This window comes from Syzygium oleosum, unplaced genomic scaffold (genome assembly GCF_021117445.2).
Source record: "Syzygium oleosum isolate NSW1041296 unplaced genomic scaffold, Sole_v2.1 Sole_v2.34, whole genome shotgun sequence".
Classification (NCBI taxonomy): Eukaryota; Viridiplantae; Streptophyta; class Magnoliopsida; order Myrtales; family Myrtaceae; genus Syzygium; species Syzygium oleosum.
The window spans coordinates 3,126,708-3,147,018 of record NW_026607518.1 but is presented as its reverse complement, the minus strand read 5'-3'; the positions used below and the strand labels follow the sequence as shown (position 1 = coordinate 3,147,018).

Sequence of the window (20,311 nt, the reverse complement as noted above, 5' to 3'; positions counted from 1 at the left end):
ATCAATGTGAAATGGCTGGGATCATATGTGAGCAATAAAGAAAGCTGCGTCATCTAAATGTGAATTAACGAAGGCTCAAAAAGAAAATTACCTCCATTTTTTCAATAGACCAATTATTATCAACAAGTGTTACGAAAATGTGATGCGCCATTTATGTTTTTCAGAGAATATGGAGGCGGAAAGAAACTAGCCCTCCTTGATCATTCTCTCTTGACTTTCATGACCGAGCAATTAGCTTCTTAAAAGAGGATAACCACTGTTGGTTAGGACGTTGGAGGATTTTCAATATAGGAACTAGAGTTCACCTATTGAATCCCACTACCTACATGTAAGCTATTAGTTATTAATAATAAAATTGCCACATTTTTAACGTCAAAGGTCACTCCCACACTCTCTGTCTCTGTCTCTGCCTGTTTTTCTTCACATAAAACAAGCCAGAGATAGTGAGTACTGAGTTCTAAGCAACAGAGCGACGGAGGGATGGCTGTGGAAAGCAGAGTTTAGAGGAGGATTCAGTCTCTATATCATCATCTTTCACCACAAGCTTCTTATGCGATCTCCCTTTTTCACCCGGTTAGTATGCTCTCTCTCTCTCTCTCTCTCTCTCTCTCTCTCTCTCTCTCTCTCTCTCTCTCTCTCTCTCTCTCTCTCTCTCCGCACATGTCTAGTTTTGTTTCGTGTGCGGAAAATGGTCGATGTAATTGATGCTCAGTAATATCATGAATTTTTTTGTTTCTAGTGTTGATGATGAAGATTGTACCGAGAGCCAAGCAATTATGCCTTAGAGATGGTAGAGAAGCTGTGATAATCGGTGGTATGGTGTTGGACATTCACGCCCTACCCCTCTCTCCTCCTGCTCCTGGAACCTTAATCCCTGGCAAAGTAAGTTTATTTTTCTTCTGCTTGTTCATTCTCATTCGGTTTGATAAAATCTTTTGTGGGCTGTTTACCTTGCTTGTGATGCGAGCTTAAGAAATGAAATCTGTCGATGCTGCTAAAAAATGCCAAATTGTGCATCACATTTTTGTGCTCTTAGTCAACATTTCAATTGAAAGAGAGGTGGGAGTTTTCTAATTTGGTCCATTTGGGGCAATTATCGAAGTTCTAGGAGTAATCCAACAAGTGTTAGTCTCTGTAATTTGGGTTGACATCCATCTCTGTGAATAACATGGAGAACCTAGCCCAAAATATTAGGAGAGTATCGTGTGAAAATAATGCAGGAATGCAGGATAGACACGACTAGTCATGTAGAATGAGAGAGGTTGAATTGCAAAAACATTAATAGTTTCATGTGAAGCATCAATGGAGAACATTTGAAGATGTCTCTCTTTAGCTAGAAAGTGACTGAGCCACAAGACTCAAATTTGATCAAGGATGATGTACAAGAAGATGAACAACCTTATACCTTGGCTGCAGGGAGGGCTAAACGGCAAATTAAGCCTCCCCAGAGATATGGCTTCACTGATTGGGTAGCTTATGCTCTTATAATTGCTAAAGATGTTGGTATTGAAGAACCTTTACATTCTGTGAAGCTACTATTTGTTCTAAATCTGAGAAGTGGCTTGTTGCGATGAATGAAGAGATGGAGTCTCTTCATAAGAACCAAACTTGGGATCTTGTCAAATTACCTAAGGGTAAAAGAGCTATTGGATGCAAGTGGGTCTTCAAAAGAAAGGAGCGAATCCTAGGGTTTGAAGATGAAGATTCAAGGCATGTTTGGTAGCGAAGGGTTTTAGTTAGAAAGAGGGGATCAACTCCAATGAAACGTTCTCTCCAGTTGTGTAACATAATTCCATTCACGTGTTGCTCGCGTTAGTTGCCCTTTTATGATCTAGAACTTGAGCAACTTGATGTCAATACCCCATTTCTGCATGGCGAGCCCAAGGAGACAATCTCTATGTTTCAACCAGATGGATTCGTTGTTAAGGGTAAAACAGATCACATTTGCAGGTTCAAACACTCTTTGTATGGTCTCAAACAATCTACACGGCAATGGTGCAAGAGGTTTGATAGATTTATGTTGAGTCATGGCCACTTGCGGAGTGCGCATGACAACTGTGTGTACTATAAGAGATTACGTGATACTTTATTATTGTTGTATGTGGACAACATGCTTCTTGCAGCGAAGAACATATTAGATACAATGGTTGAAGATACTACTTAGCAAGGAGTTTGAGATGTAATGATCTTAGAGGTGACAAGAAGATTCTAGGTATGGAGATTCGTAAAGACAGACAATTTGGGAAGTTATACCTTTCACAAAAGAGGTATATTGAGAAAGTGTTGGAGTGTTTTGGAATGAAGAATGCCAAATCCTATAATACTCCTTTAACGTTCCATTTTTGGCTTTCGGCTTCTTTGTTGCCAAAAACCAAAGAAGAGGAAGATGAGATGTCTCGAGTTTTATATTCTAGTGTTGCAAGTAATCTTATGTATGTTATGGTTTGCACTTATCCAAACATTTCCTCGGCAGTTAGTGTTGCGAGCAGGTATATGACACGTCAGCGTAAAGCTCACTAGAAAGCCGTGAAATGGATTTTTCGGTACATCCGGGGTACCTTAGATGTGGGTTTTTTACGGGACATATTCGGTTGTTTGCTTTGTTGATTTTGGCTTTGCAGGTGATCTCGATAAAAAGGAGATCTTTAACTTGTTATGTTTTATTCCTAGTGGTTTCGCGGTTAGTTGGAGAGTAATCTTGCGGGACACGATTGTTTTGTCTACCACCGAAGCAAAGTACATGGCAGCAATGAAAGAGGCAAAGGAAGCTCTTTGGTTGAAGCGTGTGATTACAGAACTTGGGATGAAGCAGGAGGGAGCCTCCGTTATCTTTTGTGATAACCAAAGTGCAATCCAATGGACCAAGAATGTAATGTATCACAAGAGAACAAAACATATCGACATCCGGTATCACTTTGTGTGTGAAGAGGTTGCTAAGGGTACGGTTATGGTGAATAAAGTATCTATGGCGGATAATCTGGCAAATATGTTGACTAAACTAGTTCCTTTAACCAAGTACGAGCATTGCTCAAACTTAATTGGCGTTTTTATCATTTCAGTTGCTTAGGCGGAGGTGGTGGCATTTAATCCCTTGTTTCCTACACAAAGTACGTTCACGTAAGCTTAGGAGTGTGTCTTGTCGATTCTACCGTTGTGAGGGGTGGCCTTGTGTGGTCACTCTTGGTGGTAAGAGCAAGAGGTCTTGTGGCATTTGGCATAACTCTCTTCTGGAGATTTAAAGTCAAAGAGGATATTTGTTGAGTTTTGACTTTCAAATTAGTGACAAGGGCATTTTGGACCATGCACATTTGTTTTAGGGGTTTTTGAAGAGGGACTATAAAAGGGATTTATTGCACAACACATCTCCGACTCTACTCTCCATATTCTCTCCATTCTTTATTCTTCCTTTCTTCTTGTTAGATCTTTAGATTTTGTGACTCACCAAGTAGCTTTTTGACTTTTTGGATTGTACTCTTGTACTTATTGCTGAAGATAATGAAACCCGACTCTCTCCTCATGTGGTTTTTTCCGTCTTGAGTTTTCAGATATATTTTGTCTTTTGTGGTTTTGATTTTACTTTTGTCCTTTTGCTAATTGTGCTTCGATTTATGCATCTTTTGATGTTGTTCTACAACACGTCTTAGCATGCTTTTTTATAAATTTGAAAACAAGGGAGTCGGGACTTACGTTGAAAGCACGAGAATTTTGGTAACTAAATAGATAGAAAAAAAAATTTGAAAACAAAAGATATGCGAGAACCTAACTCAACTTGAGAGAATTTCAAGAGCAAAAGGGAGAGATGCATGTGTTCATTCGAATTGGTTCATAGTTAATCTCACTTTACTAGTAGATGGCAAGTTCATCAAAGCAAGGTTCATCATTATTGCTTTTGCGTCTATGTCAAGTTCGGATTTAATGTGAACTCAACGGTTTATTAATCATATCTATAACGTCCTCTCACCTCGGGGTTATTAATACGATGTTCTAGGCTCGTTGCCATCCCATTTCTTTTATCTGATTAATAAGCACATGCGAAAACGTGTACAAACAAACTCCCAAACAAAATAGTAGCTGGAAATCAGGGAAAGCACAGCAGGCAAAACACACTATTGCCATCTTACATAAACATATTTCACAAGCCCTTTTCTACAGGCCGTTCCACATACAAACCATATCTGGTTACATCACAAGCGAAGGCCGGGGTTAATCTTAACTCCTCTACGTCAACTTCCATCTTGACGAGTACACCAAAACGAACCGGGGACACTGAGCTCATCCTAAAAACATGAAAAACAACTGGAGTGAGTTGAAAACTCAATGAGTAAATTCACTAATACTCGTGCAGGATGATGCCTCGCCGTCGTACTAACACATATAATTATTGTCCCTGCCTTATGTTGATGATAAATCAATGGCAAAGACTTTGACCTTGCCCTTGCTATGTTTACATGAAAGCTCACATTTATCTGGTCACATAAAAATATAGAAGAAAATTTACACGTGAAGCCTCGCAAACAATCGGCATGCAAAAATACCTGAAAATATTCACACGTGAATTCATTTATTTTACAATCGAAATCCATCGGGGCATGGGATCCGGAAATATCCTCAATATGTGGGTGACGAGTCCTCCAGGATCCTTCCGGCATCCGGAAACCTTCGACTTATCAATAAACACATAGACCGGCACACATATAAGATTCATTTATCTTATCCTGGCTCAACCAGGGCATCTCGGCTCAACCGAGACATCCAGCTTCATGCTAGGCATTCTGGCTCAACCAAGGCATCCCGACTCAATCAAGACATCCCAGGGCTAGCTTACCAAGGCATCCGGGCTCAACCAGGGTATCCCGGCTCAACTGAGGCATCGTCGCCAATGCTATGTGACGACGGTTTTCTTCTTTCATTTAGTAATCACACATCATGGGTCGCACAAGCCAATTTATTATCCTCTATCTTAACCCACGTACATAAAGTCCTAGTTGCTATGTACACATGAAAAGCTCACAAGCTCATAAATCAACAAACATGGTTAAGAACATCAACATATCACACAAATTACTGCATTCAAGTGTCATGCAACCGTGCACAAGAACAAAACCGTTTCAAGCAACAACAACCTCCCAAGCCACGTTCCAACCACATAACATACTGCCCTATCCAAGCATTAGGGAATTCACTCACCTGCAAACACAAGACAATGTCTACGGGGTTCGAACGGGCTTCTGTTGTAATTTGAGAGATTTTCCTTTAGATTCACAAGGTATATTGTCAAACCTAATTATTTTTAGGGGAAAAGATAGGTTTTTTTAAACAATCATCTGTTGATTGTGACTGGAATTCGGGTATGCCAGCCTGATTCTAATCAGAATCAATAAATTTTGAGGACGTCCCCAGTTGAGATCGTTTTGGAGGTCTGTGAGGGACTGGAATTGGCCATTAGGATTTTGCCAAATGTCGTCTTCACTTTTCATATTGAGAATTTGCAAGTAAACTGTATGTATTTGAGGTACCAAGGTTTGAGAATGTTCTTCTTTCTATTTACTTCGCCTTGATATAGTGAATGTCTGTCCGTCCTTGACCAAAAAAAAAATGTCTGTTCGTCCTTCATGCATGGTTGTATGCCACTTGCTGAGGCAGGCAAATTCTTTGTCGTCTCTTTATTTATCGATTTTCTTATTGAGGTTTCTGTGTCTTCCCATGATTTTGCTAACATCATCCTTTGCCCTATGTGTCAGGGAATCGCTTATTGGAGCTTTGGAGATCTACTGGGTATCCTATTGAAGGTTAACATGCTCAGTTTAACTGCTTATCTGACATGCCTAGTAAAATCTGCTAAGAGCCTGTTTGGCAACTTGCCAAACAGTAAAAAATTTTGTTCTTTTGTTCCCAGGATCAGTTTAGGAACAAAAATCCGTTTGTTAAATTTTTTGTGCCTGGGCACACTTTTGCAAAAAATTATTTCCAGAATCAAGAAGCAAAAAAAAGTAGCTTCTTGATTCTGGAACAATTTTTTCATTTATGATTCTTCTTGGCTTTCTTCTTTTTTCTTGATTTGTTCTTCTTCTTCTTTCAGGCCCGCCTGCCGCCGCCCCTGCCGGCCATAGGCCAGGGCCGGCGAGGGCATCGTGGCCCTCGCCGGTGGCCGGCAAGGGTCCCCCTCGCCGCCTGGGTGAGGGCGGCTCGCGGCCGCGGCGGCGAGGCGTCGCCCAGCCATGGCGAGGCGAGGCTCGACCTCGCCCAGATCTGGCGACGGCGAGGTCAGCCTTGCCAGATCTGGGCGAGGTCGAGTCTCACCCAGCCAAGGCGAGGCCGACCTCGCCGGCCCTGGCCTGTGGCCGGTCACCGGCGCCGGAAACCGGTCATGGCCAAGGAAAATAAAGAAATATTAAAAAATTCAAAATATTATTAATAAAAAGAAATTTTGTGTAATTACCAAATGCATTTCTGTTTTTTTTCTATTCTAAGAATAGAAATTTTGGACAGTTACCAAACGCCTTCAAATGCTTAGGAATTGTTCCCGGGCATGGAATAAAAAAGAATCATTTCTAAGCAGAATCTGTTTCCGAGCACAGAATGGTTACCATGCGCAGCCTAAATAGATTGTAGTGATGGAACTTTGGTAAATTTAGCTTTACAGCCAGCTAAGTACACTGCTCAAATTTATCCTTCTAATCACTCTTATTTACTTTGTCATAATAAGTACTAGGTACTCTCCTATTTTTTTGGCTTCAAACAAGTTATATGTGCTTCTCGTTCTTAAACTCAGCAATTTCAAGGCAGGTATCCTTCAAACCCAAGATATTACAACTGCTGTGGTCTGCTGTGTACTTGATCCAAATGGTGAGGTAGCTGCCGGTGTTGCAAGCTTTGAGTCAATTGTAAGTTAATTTTGCTAAAAAAAATATCAGGATGAGCGGGCATGCTTGTGTTATCTCTAAGATGCATAAATGCACTCACTGATGACCTTCAGGAGAAATTTCTCACTGCTGAGTGGATTCAACAATTTAGATACAAGATTTCTTCTGCTCCAGTAGTCATGGTTGATGCTAACCTGAACGATTGTGCTCTTGAAGCTTCTTGTCAATGTAATTCTAAACATACGGCGTGGTTTGATTTTTCATCTGGCTTGATCAAATGATCTACTCTGAGTCAATAGAAAGCTCTTCAGAATTAGCTTGATTTTTCTTTAAATTTTGTTTGCAGTGGCTGCGGGAGATAATATTCCTCTGTGGTTTGAACCAGTATCAGTTGCCAAATCCAAAAAAAATTGCTCCTCTTGTGAAGTATGTGAGTGCTTCGCCTTGTGATGGGCATTTACTTTCTTTTGTGCTATTTTCTCTGTGCTGAGTAAACTTGTTTAAGTCTGAAGTTGATAAACAATCGGATAGGCTCAATAATACATTTTATGGAAGTCACGACATAGTGTCTTTCAATCTCAAATTTCTGACTCGATTGCTAATGGAGTATTTGATTAGCATCATCCTTAGCACCTGACTGACGGAGAGCAAAAAGAAAAATATTCTGATGATGTTTCACCGGAAAATGCTCCCGTGGCGAAATATAATTCACTGAAAGTTGTTCTTCGATTCTTAATGTGAGGAGACCGGGTTCCGTGGTGACTCCGGACAGGAAATATCCAGGGAGACAAGGAAAAACGGCGAACTTTTACTCCGAACTTCGAATCGGACTATATGTACAAACCGTGCTGGAATTTAATCGACGACAAAACTTGAAACTACAGCCGCACACGTACACAAAGATGTAACGCCGAAATTTAATCGACGACGCAACACTCGGGATAGAGATACACGCCGGAATTTAATCGACGACGCGAATCGGAAAGCTACAGCTAAGGAAAGATAAAGTGCGGTACATGAAAGTAAAGATAATTGAAAGATAACATGTTATTTGATTTTTGTCGGGGTTTCCTCTCCAGTAGATGGCCGGTGATATTTATAATGGTCGTGTGGTAACTGCTCCTTAGCAGTTTTCAACAGTTGTGCCCATGTTCTTCCATTCCGAAAATCTTGTCTTCATGTCCATGTGATGCCATGATTCTGCTTTCAAGATAACTGTCTCACGATCTTGTCCACAAGTGATAACTTCCTCATAATCATGATTCCAAGTAACTGTTCTCTCAAAATACGCATGTATGCTCCTTAGTGGTTTCCAACAGTTATGTTGAATCCACTACCTTGACGGTTCTTTTTTGACTCCACTACATTGGCGGTTGCTTTGACTTCACTATGTTGACGGTTACTTCTTCTTTCTGCATCTCCAACCAGTCACAACCGTCGACTTCCTCTTAATGTCGAAAACTCTACAGTGATTTTCTGAGTAAACTCAAACATAAAAGTTGTAGATCCATGAGTCTTCGTTCTTTTGGATTTTGAATGAGGTCAATCCGATCTGTCTTGAAGAAGTTATGGCCATTTTCCCGAACTAGCGCAGAACTGCAATTTCGTCGAAGTATCGACAAGATGAAGTCACGACCGTCGACTTCCTTTAACCTTGATGGCTTCTACAGTGATTTTCTGAGAAAACTCAAAACATAAAAGTTGTAGATCCATGAGTCTTCGTTCTTTTGGCTTTGGAATCAGGTCAATCCGATCTGTCTTGAAGAAGTTATGACCATTTTCCCGAACTAGCGCAGAACTGCAATTTCGTCGAAGTATCGACAAGATGAAGTCACGACCGTCGACTTCCTTTAACCTTGATGGCTTGTACAGTGATTTTCTGAGAAAACTTAAAACATAAAAGTTGTAGATCCAGGAGTCTTCGTTCTTTTGGCTTTGGAATCAGGTCAATCCGATCTGTCTCAAAGAAGTTATGACCATTTTCCCGAGCTAGCGCAGAACTGAAATTTCCTTGATGAAGTCGTCACCAGTCTTGTCAATAATACCCAAAAAATGGTCATTTTTGGGTGTAAATATATAGACATGACACATGTCTCTGACATGTGTCCCTTATGTTGGCAACTTGTTGATATTTGTTTCCACGTTGCCTCAAGTCTCTGCCACGTGTCCCTTGATGATGTTTGGCACAAACGAACCATGTCGACAAGTTGGCCATTTTTTGGTGTAAACAGATGAGAAAAGTTTAGTGCTTCAAATTGATTTACTCAGACCATTAGTTATGTACGCTGGAAAATGAATAAAGCAGTTGTTTTCAACATATTTCATAGAATTGCTTACCATCCGTATGGCTATGGAGGAAAATGGTGAAGTCGTTGTTTAGGTTGGAGAATCTGCATGTAGCATATCAAAACAAAATTTAGTGGCTTTGCATAGACTTTCGTTAATAATGTATGTCAAATTCATAGCCTGGTGATAATATTTCCAGTAGTCAGGATGGCTGGTGATGTTATTCTTCCACTAGGATATTAATTTGCAGTCTAGATGAATTGAAGGAAACTTTTCCATAGTGAATACACTTAAGTGTGATACACACATAATATTTTCTTAATTCAACTAGGAAATTATAAACCATACATCACACACAATTGATTCATGTTTGTGATATTGTTAAACTTTGACAAGATCTCATTTTTGAGTAAAAATTGACCGCATCAAGTTCCTATCGATCAGGCAATGAAATAAAGTGTTACTGGTTTATATAGTTGGTTTCTTGGTTTTGGCATCCTTTTCAGTTATGAAAACAATATGGCATTAGGATAAACAAAATTCAGCTCACATGGGCATAGTTTAAGAGTGGCATTAAGCGGTTCCTAAATTCTGAAAGCTTCATATTGCAGATCTGCTACTGACAAAGTGGGCTCTTTGCAGGTAACTTACGTATCTCCAAATGAAGATGAGCTCTTTGCAATGGCAGATGCACTATCTCCTGGAAAGTTATATTGTTCGAGCGAAAGTTATAAGAGCGAAAAGAACTGTCCTCCAGAATCGCTCATCAAAATGCTAAAACCTGCAATAATTCTTTTGCTTGAGAAGGGCGTAAAAATTGTAGTTGTAACCATAGGCGCACGAGGAGTATTTCTATGCTCTAAAGAGGGGTCTATTTTGACGAGAACTGTTGTGGAGAAACCCCAAACACTTGGTGTAAGTTCAGAACTGCACAGACTGATCTCACCTAATTGCCTTTCACATAAGTTTCATGATGCCAGACAGATCGAGGGAACCTCTCATCTCTTTGCTTTGCATCTTCCTGGCCTTCCTGCATCTGTTAAGAAGCTTACTGGGGCTGGCGATTGTTTGGTGGGTGCTACACTTGCATCAATATGTGAAGGTTTGAACATTATACAAGCCATCTCAGTTGGTATTGTAGCAGCAAAAGCCACTGTCAAGGCAGATTCGAACGTACCCTTGACGTTTGATCCAATTGGAGTTGCAGGTATGAATATTCTTTCAATAGAGACAGCAGGGAATTTATGCATTCTTGGATATTATATCAGTTTGGTTTGATTCTACTTCTTTTGCTGTGTTAACTTTAATAATTTCAGTAGAGTGGGTATAAAACAAATTGGTGTAATGGAAACGAGTGCGACTCATCAAGGAAAGCAATCGTGCAACATGTAGAGGCTGGTTCTGAACATGATATCTTCTTTCAATAGGAACAAGCTAATGAATGTGCTGAGAATGCTATAGAGGTACATTTTGCACTATATTGCCTATTCCAGACACGAACAGAATAAATCAAAAAGACTTTCGTTAGTTTAATCTTGATGCTGGATTCCTAGTCTTTTTGAAATGGATGTGAAGTAATAATATGTAATGAGGCCAGGAATGATTGTGCCTACCCTTCCTCGGCAGACGATGCTCGGTTGGTTTACTCGGCTGCGAAGGTTGTTTATGATGGACTACTGTGAACTGCTGCCAGCTTCAAGATGATGACGATCGTCAAGTAACTGGTGCAGAATTGGACTCAGAGACTGCTCTTTGCCGTTTGACTTCTTTTGCTTTTGGACTTTTCGTTTGGTACATTGGTGGTGTAGAATATATACTCTACAAGTAGAGTTGAGATACTGACACATGTACAGTGTTCAGTTTCTGTTACTGCATCAGTTCCATTAGTAGATGAATCCTTCCAATCAAGATGTGTCTATAAAACATTTTACAGTTCCAATAAATTCTCTACTCATTTGAATTTCTTCTTCCAGCAGGACAAATGCCTTGATCGAGTATATTTAGTTGAGAACCGGGGTCTCAGAGTTATCTGTATGTTTCATCCAGTGTGATGTTTTGGTTGCTATGGCACGCGTACTCCTGCCCTACAGATTCGGATGCCTGCAAATATCTCCTTGCGTTTTTATTTTACCTCCGATTTGTGAGGCTCGCCATCTAAGTTCCAACTCGAATGGTGAATGATATTTCCCATTATCATAATTGAAGTAACGAGACTCTCAATCTCTTAGATAAAGTGGACCAAACTCATCTCGGGTTAGGTACATTGCGTTGATATACATCGATGGTGTGTGCCAACAGATCATGCTCTATTGTTCACAATTGATTATAATATTTGGTCGGTAGCTTTATTGAAAAATATACATGGCAATGCAAGAGGCAACTTGTTATTTATCAAATAAAACATTGTTCAAGTGATTTTTTATATTTAGTTAATATATATTTTCCACGTATTATATCATGATGTGGCAAAATCAAAGGAAAATAAAACTAAGTATTGGAAAAAGGAAAATGAATCGGTTGGCAAAACGGCAACCATAGCCAATTTGAAGATTCTCATAGGTTTGGAGAAGCTGTGGAAAATAAAGAACCCACCCAAAATACAGATGCGGCAGCTTCTACAGAAGCAAAGAAGCCAAAAAGAGGAACAGGTCACTGACTCTGCACCTATCCGCAAAGATTGGGAGTTCAAATCGAATCATTCAAAGGAGCAAATCCTCGGAGATGTCTTAGAAGGAATCGAGACTAGATCATCCTCCAGAACTCCACGACGTTCCCATCCGATATAGAACCAAAGGATTTGGAGGAAGCACTGTAGGATCGAAATTGAATTGAAGTATGCAAGAAGAGCTATATCGATTCAAAGAAAACGAAGTAGGGGAACTTGTATAACGGCCGGAGAATCATCCAGTTATAGATTAAAAAACAGGGGTACCGAAATGAAATCGATGGCATAGATTATGATGCAATTTCAACTTTTGAGTCAAGAACATTTGCTAAAGTATACGAGCCTGCCCTAGAATTTATTTCCCCCCAAAGTTCACACTCCTCTGGAAGATAAAAGCTTAATCACGCATATACGGGGTCATGAAGCTATAAGCTTTCATATTTTTCCATTGATTAAAACAACCAGATGGGTCGCAGTAACAAAGTTAAATAGCCTCGTGGACTTCAAAGAAGCTGGTGTTAGTGGAAACGTCGTCGTCTTGAGCTTGAGGTTGGGTCCACTTGAACTGTTTTTTCCTTCTCTAAAGTGCTTGTCTTTTGTATTTATAAATTGACCCACTTGAAAGTGTCTGGAGTCGACACTCTCAAGCAAAGCCAAGCCAAGAGAAAACTCTGTTTCCTCTGTTTCTGTTCTCTTCCTCTGCTTATTTCTCCAGTCCCATTCTCTCCTCTTCTCCTTCTTTTTCTATTGCAGAATTGAATGTTAGATTGCAAGCATATAGCATGGCAGTATCAACGGAGGGGTGGCCAGAGGGACTCAGATTCAAACCAACGGAGGACGAATTCATTGGTCATTGATTGACGAAAAAACTCAAAGGAGAAATGGAAACCAAATGCGTAATTCCCGAGCTATACATCTGCAACTGGGAGCCTTCGGATTTATTTATCCTATGTGATGACAACTTACATTTAGCCCTTAGTGTTTTTATATTTCTCTATGCTCTTATGATATGGAAATTGGTAGTTGCCTATAACACCTTAGTGAACTAACATTAAACATTAGTTGCTTGTATCATTATCAAGTGGACCATTGGATTAACGCAAGAGTTTCTTCTTTTGTCCCCGTGGTTGTAAGAGGAAGACCGAGTGCAGATTTTGGAAAGAGACAAGTTACAGACACGTTACATGAGCACCAGACACCGCTAAGCCAATGGGGACCAAGAGGATTTTGGTTTACTATGAAGGTCGACAACCAAAGGGCCATGAGACTGATGTGGTCTTGCACGAATATTACCTAATTCGAATGTTTCAGATGGTGAAATTTCGGACCCAATATTTGACTGCTCTTCTTTTGCTTCCCCTAATTGAGCATCTCTAACATGGTTACAAGTGCAGGTAAAATTGATTTCATTTCTCTACACGTGTTCCTCATTCAGCTTCTTTGAGTTCATGATTGGCTAGTTCCTCCCTCTGTCCCACGATTTAAGTGCGATTTACCTTCAACTCCAGCAGTTTATTGAACATTAGTATCCGCGAAGCAGAAATTTTCCTATTGTATTTCGTAGAATTTCATGAGGAAGATTGAGACACCAACCTTACCAATAGTCATTTTATGGGAAAATTACCAAAAAAGCCCTAAACCTTTTACAATTGTGCCAATTTAGTCCTAAACCTTTTTTTTTTGGCCAATTCAGTCCTAAACCTTTTGCAATTGTGCCAATTCAGTCCATCCGACCACTTTTGGCCAGCCGGCGCTAACGTGGACGCCGGCCGGCGCCGGCGTGGTTGACGTGGCAATTTTTAATAATTTTTCGATTTTTTTTATTTTTTTCTCTTTCTTTTTTTTTTTCTGGCCTATCTTCTTCCCCGGTCGCCGGTCCGGCGACCGGCGAGAGGCTGAGGCCGGCGAGGTCCACCTCGCCGGCCATGGGCGAGGTCGACCTCGCCGAGGCGATGGCGAGGTCTCGCCGGATCTGGGCGGCTCGGCGCCGCCGGGCGAGGTCTCGCCCGGATCCGGGCGAGGTCGACCTCGCCGGCGGCAACAGGTCGACCTCGCCCGGCGACAGCGAGGTCGACCTCGCCGGCCTCAGCCTCTCGCCGGTCGCCGGTTGCCGGACCGGCGACCGGGGAAGAAGATAGGCCAGAAAAAAAAAACAGAAAGAGAAAAAAATATTAAAAAATTATTAAAAATTGCCACGTCAACCACGCCGGCGCCGGCCGGCGTCCACGTCAGCGCCGGCCGGCCAAAAGTGGCCGGATGGACTGAATTGACACAATTACAAAAGGTTTAGGACTGAATTGACACAATTGCAAAAGATTTAGGACTTTTTTGGTAATTTTCCCGTCATTTTATGTGATAGATTCATCACTGGTGTTTTAGTTCCAGTGACTAGTGATGGTCATACTGCCAAAAATAGTGATTCTGCAGCAACAAAGGGGACAATTTGTTCTTGAAATTTAAATTGCATCAATTCTGATAAGTGACGCACGATGTATATCGTGCATAAAATACTTTCGTGTAACAATGGAATTTCGGTTATCGTAACCCTAAAACTCATCCCCGGTACCATTTTGTCTTTGTAGATGGCGTTGGTTCTCTGTCAGCATAATAAACAGGAAAAGTAAGAAAGCAAAGTCAGCGAAAGCGAGTACGTCAACCGATTTAAGCGGCCTTAATAAGCTGAATGATTCCCAAAATGAAGGAACACAAGCAATTAGTGCACGGTGAGCAAATGTTGCTTTAGATTAACCCAAAGCAACTTATGATCTACAGATATATCTAAACTATACTAAAGCTGGAGTACTGTTCTGTTTTTTTTTTTTTGGGCTCAGGCATCTCCAAGAGTTACTATTGAACTGGACATTCTGAACGACACATCGAATTCTAATTTACCAGACCGGACTGTACCTACTCCTAATTAGCAGCCTCGACCGTGCAAAGAGCAACTCTTGTCTTATGATGACCATCAGCATGTCGACGGACCTAGTGACAGACCTTGCTACATGCCATTAACTCCGAGCGACGGTATCGATCTCTTGGATCTCTTGAACTTTGACAAGAGGACGGATTAGTATGATAAACCGCACTGCATGTGTAGATTTTGGTGTAAAAACCAGTGTTGAATTATTGCAATGGATTGCCTGTGTTTGAGGACTTTTATAGATGTTAATCTCAGCTTGCTTATTATATCAGTGATAATGCTGTGTACCAACTATGCTTCTCCGAGGAGAGGACATTACATCAATCTTGCAAGCTTGTATGTTGTAGAATTATCTTTTCCTCACAATTTGTATGTTTATCTCGATTTTATTAATTACTCGACACGGGTCATGCATCAATATCTATTCGTCTAACCATTGAGAGGGCTTGCGGTATGATACTTTCCTCCATAGTTGTAATACCCCAAGTCCATACGCATGACTTGTAGAGTGATTTGTAAGTAAAGACCTATTCTTTAGGAATGCCCTGATTACTCCCGACGATGGATTTCTCAATCTCTTTTGATTTCTCGCCTCTCACTCTTTCTTGCCGGCTCTCCTTTCTCCTCAATGGCGGCGCCACCCCGCCATGACGATAGATAAAGTAATCTTTATTTTACATATTTACCGTTGGATAGATGACACGAGGATGAGTTATATTTTAATTTCTAATAGTTAATAGATAGGATAAGAGAAAGAAATCTAATATAATCACGATCTTAGCCAGAGTGTTCAGTGTACAAAATCATGAGTGGTTAAACACTTCCTCCCTCCCTGAAAGCCTGTAGATATTAGATATCTTAGAATGGCATGATAGCAAAGTCTTGATTACTTCCTGGTAATATGTGCACTCGCCTCTACGAGTATCTTGTAATAAGAAACCTGAGGCCAGAGAGCCTTATGCCCGAATTGGAATGAATTGAATACTAAAAGTCAGTCCCATGTGGTAAGGGCCTAAGAAGTAAGAGGGGCGCCATAAGGGATAGAATACCTGCATTCATTCATTCTTATTTTTGGCATAGCCCCCTTTTTAAGATCAGTTTCCGCAGAAATGCTGCTGAAGGACCCAATACTAAGGACCCAAAAATTAGTGATGGTGGTGAATAGTTTTCTTTCTCTTTTGCATAAATGATGGATAGCTTTCACATTAACTAGGAAGGTCCGGCCCCCCTAAAAAAAAAAACTAGGAAGGAAACGTCTTTAAAATTCAAGCCTTCTCTAAATTTGACGTTTGTGTTCGTCGAATTTTTTTTTTTTTTTGATGTTTGTGGCTATGAAACTTCCTTGGATCATTTTTACTATCATAGAAATGAATCAACTTGGATGTCGAGTCAAAATATTCTTAGGGATTATTTCAAAAAAGGGTTTGAAGTGGGGCTTTTTCTCAAAAGAGGTGCTTGCTGTGTTGTGGTGGACTTTCAATTGGATAACAAAACCTTTAGTTTAGGGGTTTCAGCAGTTATTTATATGAAGGTAACTCGAGTGTCTCCTCCAGATGTTCTTGTACCTATACCGATACTATGTTAAATTGTGCCTTTTTAAATAATTTCCATTTGGTATAATGTTTGATCATTCAAGTTTAGGAAAAATCATAAGAAGTTTGATGTTGGCTTTCTATTCCCCCAAGTTCTTCTGTCTCCCTTATATTTTATGCTCGGATATCATGAACTGGTTGGAAAGATATGTGTAAATAATTCTGGTCATTACCTAATGCTTTGAATTGATGGAAGGATTTCCTGCCCATTTGTAAATCCTAATGTCAACAACTTATACCTCAAGTCACGAAATCTAAAAACATTATTAGTCGTGGATTTCGTAGTTCTCTCGTTGAAAACGATATTGCGTGAAAAATCTAAAGATCGTAGTCTTTCAAGTCTCGATTGAATCAATCCACTGGCGATTTAAAACATCAACATCCAAAAAATATAAAATTATCGTCAATGAGGGACAAACAGATAATCACTCTAACTTCCTTATTATGACACATTACACATCATAAAATCCGACTTATTCCTCAAATGCTAATCAGTTGAAGGCATCATCAAAATGACTTTTTCGTCGGTAGTTGCACCCGATAACATAAGCTTAGAGTGTGCATGACAATCATTCTGTGCTCGGGAACTATTTCTACTCAGAAATAATTCTTTTTTATTATGTGCCCGGAAACAATTTCTAAGCATTTGAAGGCGTTTGGTAACTGTCCAAAATTTCTATTCCTGGGATAGAAAAGAACAGAAATACGTTTGGTAACTACACAAAATTTCTTTTTATTAATAATATTTTAAATTGATTAATATTTTTTTCTTTTTTTTTTCTTTCTACCCTTCCCTTCTTTGGCCAGGGTAGGTCGCTGGCGCCGGCGACCGGCCACAGGCCAGGGCGTCGCGGCCCTGGCCGCCTGCCTCACCGCTGGCCTCGCCTAGATCAGGCAAGGCCGAGCCTCGGCGTGGGTCGCGACGGCGAGGCTCGGCCTCGCCCGATCCGGGCGAGGCCGACCTCACCGTGGGTCGCGACAGGCGAGGTCGGCCTCGCCCGGACGGGCGAGGCCGAGCCTCGACGTCGCGATCCACGGCGGGCCGACCTCACCGTCACGACCCACCTGCGAAGTCGACCTCGGCTGTCAGTCGCGACGGCGAGGCCGACCTCACCGTGGGTCGCGACGGCGAGGGTGGCCTCGCCCAGATCGGGCGAGGACGAGCCTCGCCGTCGCGACCCACAGCGAAGCCGACCTCGCCGTCAATCGCGACGGCGAGGCTCGGCCTCGCCTGATCTGGGCGAGGCCGACCTCGCCATGATCGACAGCGAGCCGCCTCGCCCAGGCGGCGAGGGTCCAACCCTCACCCTCGCCTCCACCGGTGGCCGGCGAGGGCCGTGACGCCCTCGTCGGCCCTAGGCTATAGCCGGTCGCTAGCGGCCGGCTGGCCGTCGGCGACCGGCCACAGCCTAGGGAAGAACAACACAAAGAAGAAAAAGAACTCATTCTCAAAATTGTGTCGAGAAACAAGAAGCAACTTTTTTTTACTTCTTGTTTCTGTTCCAAAACTGTTTCTGGGCACAAATTTTTGTAAAAATGTGCCCGGGAACAAAAAATTTACCAAACGCATTTCTGTTCTCAAACTATTTCTGGGAACAAAATAACAGAAATTTTCACTATTTGGCACGTTACCAAACGGGCCCTTAGTCTCTGGTTCTATACACAGTTGCAACTTCACTCCATCTAGTTGATTTTGATGCACTTCTTTTGATATTCCTTGTTAGCTGACCAGACACTGCCCCAATCGTTGCTTTAAAACTCTCTGCAGTTGACAACTCAGAAAGAACTTTGGATCACCTGATGTATGATTGATCAGAAGATGAACCGGAGCAAGGTGTCAGATTCCTAGACACAGTATTAATTGAACATGCACTGTTTGGCAAGCCTCACTTGCACCACAGATGAAGCCTTTCCTATTGAAGAAATCTGGTACAGATTTGCCCTGCACACTTCAACCTGTCATCACTAGTTTCACAGTCACTCTGATTGATGTCCCATGTGAATTCTGTGCCACATCTTGAATCTCTTCTCTTTTGGCCCTGCTTGTTAATCTGTGCATAAAAAAAAATCTTTTGAGTGTGAAATTTTGGTGGTCCTACTATTTTGAGAACTAGGAATCTCAAATTTAAAGAAAGGAAATTAAGAAATAAGACAAAAAGGGGAAAGGCTGATGACTGAGAGCAGCGGCAAAGACAGTGACTAGAGCAAGAAATCAGTCCCTCCAAACATCAACAATTAGGAGACAATGCATCAATTGAAATGTGTCCATGCCCCTTTTAAATCTTCTCCATGAGCAATCCTCCCTATCATTTCAACCACTCAGCAGTGGACCCTTTTCTTAGAAGCACAATCGCCACATGATTTTTCAAACTACAGCTGAAAGTTTTTCTATATTTTATTTATTTATAATTATTATTGAATGAGCAACATGACCTCCTATCATTGAAATCAGATGAGGAGCACCCTGTCCTAGTGAAATTGAGAACAAGTTCCCTTTCATATATTTTGTATCGAAATACTTGTGAAGCCGGATATCCTATGGTATCATATTGTACCGTACATCATTAGAAAAAATAATCTTCCCCTATCAATTGGGACAAAAAGCAAAGGACGAGAAGAAGAAGAAGAAAGTGAAAGAAATGAGGGTTGACATATCGAATATATTGACACATCTTCATTCCTACTCCTAGATGTTCCTGTTAAACAAGTCAACTGCCATCGTGGTGTTTGGAAACATCAACTGAGCAAATTAAATGCATAAGTATACACATAGCCAATCGAATTTTTTCAAGCCTTGGTGAAAGGGTGTTGGACATACAAAATCTAAGACATTGTAACATGTCATCCTTTTTGCGAATTTATAGGATCTTGAATCTCCATTATCTGGGTACTCCCATTCGTTTCAAATTCTCTTTTAGATAGGAACAAGATTAAATCGTGACAAGATTGTGATTCGAGATTGTAAAATTAGTAAGATTGGACAATACCTAAAACTTGTACAGATTTTAATTTCTCTCCATTTTATAATGGACCATAAGAGGAAAATTGGACCAAATAAATTTGTCCTAAACCTTAAAACAGAAATCGCAACGAGACTTTAATGTTGAATGCTTGCTCCTCCGCTTCGTGACGAGTCTTAACATCGATGATGACCAATCCAAACAACAATGTAGCTTTAATATATTCTAAGACTATATATATTAAGTTTTCTTTTTATATATATTAAGTTTACTTGGCTTCTCTCTCTTCTCTCTCTCCATTAAGTTTTCTTTTTCTCTAATATTTATTAAATATTTTTGAAGTATATTTATCGGGTATAGAACGATATTATCGTAACTATTTTGAAAGCTTAATCGATGGATAGATTTATCCAACTTCTATTGTATCTTTCATGATAATTTGTGTAGTGACCACCAATCCCCTTTTTCTTATTCAATTTATGAATTATGTGACTTTAATTTCATTTGTTTATGAACGGATATGAAATTATCGTTGGGTGTGATATAGCCTTCCTTTGAATATAACCCGGTTTCATTATTAAATTTGAAAATTATACATGAGGATTCACTGAAGTGTGGCAAAAAGAAAATAGAAGCCACAACACACTTCGTAGCTTATAAATTTGATGATAAAAAGAAATTTAGATTTGGCATATTGGTACCAAATTGCGCAATAATAAAACCACCCAAGTTCCAAACTTGAGATACGGAGGGTAATAATCAATACTAAATGAAATGAGTGGAAATTGATGTTCTTTCAGATTCATCGATTCATGATTAATTTTAGTTTGACAGAATAAGTCTGGACAATAACCTTTGTAACTTTTTTAGGTAAAGATCCAAATTGTAGGTGAAAAGTACCAACCACTATATCAAAGGAAAAAGGGTAGATTTCTTATTCCAACGGGAATTAAATTTCCCAGGGAATTTCTCTTGGCTTCTTCTTTTAAAATTCATCGTAGTAATTCGTTTATGTTTCTTAAAAA

General features: G+C 40.5%; 1 long non-coding RNA gene and 1 pseudogene across 1 annotated transcript; both read left to right on the top strand.

The window, feature by feature from the left end:
• Nucleotides 1-480: 480 nt before the first annotated feature.
• Nucleotides 481-11,092, top strand: LOC115667267 (pseudouridine kinase-like; annotated as a pseudogene).
• A 1,368-nt stretch (nucleotides 11,093-12,460) lies between these two features.
• On the top strand, nucleotides 12,461-15,016 carry LOC115668102 (uncharacterized). Its single transcript, XR_008814867.1, has 3 exons — nucleotides 12,461-13,057; nucleotides 14,397-14,547; nucleotides 14,657-15,016. It is a non-coding gene; the product is annotated as an uncharacterized LOC115668102 (long non-coding RNA).
• Nucleotides 15,017-20,311: the final 5,295 nt, after the last annotated feature.